Source organism: Eptatretus burgeri, chromosome 7 (genome assembly GCF_056783735.1).
Source record: "Eptatretus burgeri isolate ZD-2024b chromosome 7, Ebu_testis_v1, whole genome shotgun sequence".
NCBI lineage: Eukaryota > Metazoa > Chordata > Myxini > Myxiniformes > Myxinidae > Eptatretus > Eptatretus burgeri.
Genome location: NC_140967.1, coordinates 58,738,740 through 58,744,929, shown reverse-complemented (window position 1 = coordinate 58,744,929; position 6,190 = coordinate 58,738,740). Strand labels below are relative to the sequence as shown.

The 6,190-nt window shown below is 39.7% G+C and overlaps 1 pseudogene; it reads right to left on the bottom strand.

Annotated features, from left to right (window-relative positions):
- Positions 1 to 1,432: 1,432 nt before the first annotated feature.
- On the bottom strand, positions 1,433 to 2,521 carry LOC147023340 (uncharacterized; annotated as a pseudogene).
- Between the last annotated feature and the right edge of the window lie 3,669 nt (positions 2,522 to 6,190).

Genomic DNA, 6,190 nt, shown 5'->3' with positions numbered 1-6,190 from the left:
AGTCTATGAGCTACATGGCCAAATTCTGGAAATTGCTACCATGAGAGGGCACCAGATTTTTTAGTTATTTTCTGTTACCTATATGTATCTGTAACTCAAAAGATCATGATGGACATTTCTGGAGGGTAGCTTAGTTTCTGTATAGCTAAATGTGGGAGAGGGGTAGAAAACCAGAAAAAAAAGACTAAGAGGAACATGTTTAAAAGTACAAACTTTATCAGACCACTTAAAATTGTTTCTGAGACTCATTGTTCATCATTATAAAATGTACAGTTATCAAAACATGTTAGACCTCAAACTAATATACATTCTGAAGTTTTTCTCAGAGATTTGAACCATAATTAACTGATTATTCTATTATTGACCCAAAGCCTTGACGCAAACAGCACAACAGGTTTCATACTTGTGTTTTCACACACACACATTTCCTCACATACTTCATGTACATGACTTATTTATATTCAGGACACAAATATGATAATTACAGAGCTAAATCTTTCCTATAGTTGCCTTCAGTAAACCAAAGATCACTATAGCAAGAATAACATTAAATTGACATGGTGACAAACAATATGATATCTTTCAAGTACATTTTGTTGGAAAGTCATTGTGATACATATACTTCTCTTTCCAGACATAGTAGTTCAAAGTAATACATGATCAAAATAAAACATATACTTCCAGTATAAATCCATGAATCGGGCAATACTAAACATCAAATACATATGCAATTCACATCTGTTCGTTCATTCATCATCACTCTCTGAACTGTCAGAATCCGTGAAGTCATCATTTTTCTCATGATCCTTCATGTTGTCACATGTTTGTAGGCTGCAGGCATCTGTGCACTTCAAGCCATTCACCATGCACTGACAAGATGGCAACTGGCAGCTTCTCTTGCACTTGCAAGACAGGAACTCCAGGACAACATCGGGCGCTATGGGACCAGTCATCCAGTTGACTACGAGCTGTCCCACTTCATCCAAGGTCCACCCATTACTGTCGATCCTTTCGCACTGTGATGTTATCTCGTGTCATGATGTTGAACCCATTCCATGAGCTCACCAACCTGTGGTTGGACAATGATGCCCTTCACCCTGTGGGATGTTCCTCCACCACTAAGTGTTTCTTCTAATCGATCAATGTTGTCATAAGCCAAAATGGTAGGAACACAGGGGTGACTGCTGGATGGCAAGATCACTCCCTTGTCAGCTTCCTGTGCCTGTTTCTGGAGACAGAGGACAGTATCTAGTTCTTCCAACTTTGAATAGGACATGCTGTGTCCCAATCGGTTCAAAACTCTGATCAATTCCACGTTTCCAGTCAGCGATTTGACTCCCCATGGCTACAAGATGTGCTTGGCAGGAATTGTCGCCCCTCCACCTACAGCATACACACAATCTTGACCAAGGGATCGTATCACCCTCTGGAGTCATGGCATTCCTTCTGCTGAGTCACCAATAAGGAGACTTCTGAGAAACAACAGTAATGTTTCTGGAAGCTTTAAATATTCTGCATTCAGTTCATCAGGTTTTGGAGGCCTTGGCATTTTTGGTATGGATTTAATTTGGTCTTTGATGTATACTGCAGATTGGTTGATGACATGTCTTATGTCATTTGTAGACTTTAGTTCCTGGACCTTATCCTTGAGAATAACATTATCTGTAAGGGCTTGTGCAAGTGATAGATTATCAGGATATACAAGAACCCTACCATTTGTCTCAGTGATGAAGTGGAGAGACTGACAAAATTCTGCCTCCAACTTACGGTGGATGTGATTTTTGGTCTTTTTCTTCACATCTTGGAAGCCATATGTTCTCATGAATTCTACAAGTTTGTCAGTTAGATGAGTCAGGCGAACAGCCTGAGAATTAATGAAAATAGTGTCCCTTATGTGCTTGAACAACATCATGTATGATTCTTGTTCTGCTTTTTGGTCGGCCACATCTTCGTTTGCCATAGTTGCAGTCACAGCTTTGGGTTTCTCATCCCTCGCGTAATTTCTGTAACAGGTCTTATGATAGTGGGCCTCTGCTGCCACGAGTTCTCATGATGTTATGGCCAGAATTTTGTTGTCAAATTGCCTAATGGCTGTTTGTCGAACCTTGTCATCAGAACGGAGCTCTAAAGACTGCATGAGTGGTTCACGGGTTTTGGATCCTGTAATGTATTTGGTTTTCTTGTCACACAAATTACAAATTTTATCCATAACACGAGATGAACTAGGGCCATTACGCAAGGATTTACAGGGATCTGTGCCAGCAGAAGAGTCTTCTTTGGATGAAAGTCTGGCAAGTGTTTTCTTGTGAGTGAAAGAAGAATGACAGTTTGTTGTCGATTGAGATTGAGTCATAATCATATTCACAGAGATTAAGGATGGCATCAAAGTTTTGTATCCTGGCAGCATTCTGAAGCACTTCTATGGACTGTGGATCCTTTGGGTTGGTGAGCTCACTGCACAGATTATACAGGTCCTCTCCTCAACATGAGGCCTTTTGGGTGGCTTCTGAGGTGCATCCATTATTTATTCACCTGCAATGATACAGAATAGAGCAATTATTTATCAATTGGAGATGTAACAATAAATGCATCTATTTTTCGTCTTTGTTAAGTGTCACTTGGCATAGCTGTGTGGCTTCGAAGTCAATTTCTAAGATTAATTGGAAGAAGATATGAATTACTTTAAATAATCATACACACGCTTACAAAACTATATTTGTCAAATTGAACTTAAATAATGCATTAGAAAGGAAAAGGTTAATCATACCCAGCATCGTCAAACATGAGAAGAGTTGTGAATCTCAGCTCCCTGGATCTCATCTTGTCACTCTCTGAGGGATTCATGTTGGTGAACACAAGATGAATAATGTTATTAGGATTAATGCTTATAATTTAAATATCACTTAAATAACAGCCTTTACTAGGATGATTTTCATCATGCCAAGAATTGTTCCTGAAGCTTTTTCGTAATCATATCTAAAGTGGACCTCAATGCCTACCAATGCCTTCAGGACACAACTTCGGCTCTAAATTATCAAATTGTGAGAAAAAATGTTTTGTCAACCAAACATACCTTGTTCACATGCACACAATAGAAAACAACTCATAAAACAAGTGTTTTTTTGTCTTTATTCAAAACATATTTCATGGAATGTGCAATTTTTTTTTGAGGCTCAATTTGGCATCCGCTTTGCCATAAAATCATGATATCTTCAAAGTCCCATTCAAAACTTGAGCTACTCTACTGAGAAGTCCATCATACTGTTTTGTTATGTCCATGGGCATATACATAAGATAAAACAAACAAAGTCTGGTGCCCTCTCATGGGAGCAATTTTTGGATGGGCTCATGTACTATTATGTCAACCTCAAAAATAATGGGTGTTAGAATTCAGTGACATGATATGCAAACCATATTCAAATTTCAAGTAAAATGGATTAAAATTTATGATTGAAGAAATTTGAACGATATTGACCTTTTGACCTCAAAAATAAATGATAGTTGAATTCAGTGATCTGATATGAAAATTCCGTTAAAATTTCAGATCAATCGCATGAAAATTGAGGATTTTATAAATCGCACCTACAGTAAGTTGTTGACCTTTGGTCTATGGTGACATTAAAAAAGGGTGGTTGAATTCACTGACCTGATGTGTAAATCCTCTTCAAATTACAAGTCAATCAGACGAAAATTGGTGTTTTCAGAAATTTTACAAAGTTGTTGACGACTTTCTTTGGTTCGCATGTTTCATGGAAACGACCTTCTTGTAAACGACCTTTTTTGGGTTGTATGTTTCTTGTAAACGACCTTCTTTGATTCGTATGTTTAATGCAAACGACCTTCTTTGGTTTGCATGTTTCATGTAAACGACCTTCTTTGGTACACATGTTTCATGTAAACGACTTTTTTTGATTTGTATGTTTCATGCAAATGACCTTCTTTGGTTTGTATGTTTCATGTAAACAACCTTCTTTGGTTCGCATGCTTCATGCAAATGATCTTCATGTAAATGACTTTTGCAATTATCCCCTTTACAACCAGTGTTCGTTATGTTGATGGCTTAAAGCGGCTCCTGGTGGTCAATTTAAAATATGATCATGATGAGGAAAGTTGGAGAGATTGTAGTGAAGAACTGCACACCAAGCAAGACTTTATTGTAACTTTTACTGTTCAGGGCATTTGACCAAATAAGTGATTATAAATCTTTGCACATTGAGCGATTTCACATTTAAGAGCATTCAAAGTCAGCAATTTTTTTTTCATGCTGAACATTTTTGTATTTGGAGACCTTTAATGGATATAATTATGTTTATCGCCATCATCGTCATCACCAATGCACCATACTCTGTAGAGCATCGGCGCTGCTGAAGCAATCCCTTGTCAAGGGTTAGGTTGGGTTGTTAGCCATTTCCTTCCAGCAGCCTGTCAAAGCAGGAATTAGGATGCTGGTGATAACTTGCTCGCTCTTCACAAAAGATACCGTGGGATCTTTAACGTCCAATGAATAGTGCTGTCAGATGGTCTTCCAGCTTAACGTCCTTCCGATGGGTGGTGGACACATTGATGTAGTGCACTGCACGTGAAACACCTGGATGACATTTTATAGCTGGGTCAAGATTCAAACCCAGGCTGGGCAGCCAGCTCAAAGGTGAGTGCACATACCTACCTCGAGGCAAGTTTTCCAGCCAAGCTGGTTCGTTACATTTGGTAATTTCGTCCAAACTGCGGATTGCTTTTCCTCTGAAAGTTATAAAAATTTGTTGAGTCAAAACTATCATGCATTCATTTTCTTGGGATCCTATATGAGTATCAGAACCTTGAAAAAGTAAATTTTATCAAGCTTGAGCAAAGGTACCTGGCATTGCTACCGGGTGTTGCAAAGGTACTCTTCCCACCCTTCTGACTCTCACCCCACCTCTTCTCCTCCCTCCTACCACCTCCACCTTTCCCTCCCTCCGGCATTGCATCGGATCTAACCCTGACGTCCATCCATTGGAATACCAAAATTAAGCACATATTTCAAGACAGACCGAAGGGCCGAATTTACGAAAAGCCTTTAAGAGTTAAACGCGTATAGAATCGCTAATCGTGCGATGATCACCCATTCAAAGTTAATCGCTTATCACCGGAGTGTTTAGCTAATGCGCGATCAAAACCTCATCACAAGCGTTGAAATAACAAAGGAACCTTTACACGTCGACCAGGGCATGTTTCAGAGTGCGTTTAAGGCCTTGAAGCAAGACATTGTATGCACGGCTTGCAATTGGTAGTTTGCATGGGTCGGTGAACGTGGATGCGTTCGGAGTGATTGAATGAGCTCAAGACGAGGCGCAAGAGGATCGGGCAGTTAGTTGACGTGCATTGAGAATCTTCCGCATCCTCTAAAGAGGTATGACGACATCAAATCTTCTTCCTCAATGGCACTTCGGTATCATAGAAAAAGAAGTTCATGTATTTTTGAATACATATATCAATATTCCAATAGATTATAAAGAATGTGAGTTTACAAACGAATTCTTGTATTTTCACAATATGATTTCTATTGATCGTAAAGAAATCAAAAAATATATAATTACTTTAAGTGAGGATCAGGTTCGCTGGTCGATGGAATCAGACAAATATCGTCAGCTTGTTTCAGACTACCAGCTGCTGACGTCATTATGTCATCCACATCATTATGTACTTGATCCACGTCTCCAGCTGTGATCGTCAATATCGTAACATTTTGTTCGCCCAGTTCACTGGCCTCAGCCTCTCCCCACCTCCTGTTTTTCGCACGTCGAGTTTCTTCTCACGAGGAGCTGGTGCCTTTTCCTTCATCTTCATTCTCCTCTCGAGTTCTCGGAGTTCCCTGGCAGAGTATGAATTTTGTGCGCTCTGGGAAATGGACCGCCATCCTTTTTGAAATATCTTGCCGTGCGAGCCGCTGTTTCTTCTTGGCACCTACATCACTTCTCCTGCCTTGGGTTGTTCGTTGGTGAACCTTCCTTACCTGGATTAAACCCATTCGTTGCTCGAATGAATAATTGTCCCCTCTTTTGTTTGCCGACATGCTGCCGCCGTTGGATCGCACAAACTAAAACTTGTCGTAGGCCAAACAAGGCCAATGCGGAGTCATTGAGGTCAATTGGTTTGGTAACCTCCTATATGGTGCGCTGAACAAAATAAATTATTAAAAGGCACACAGACC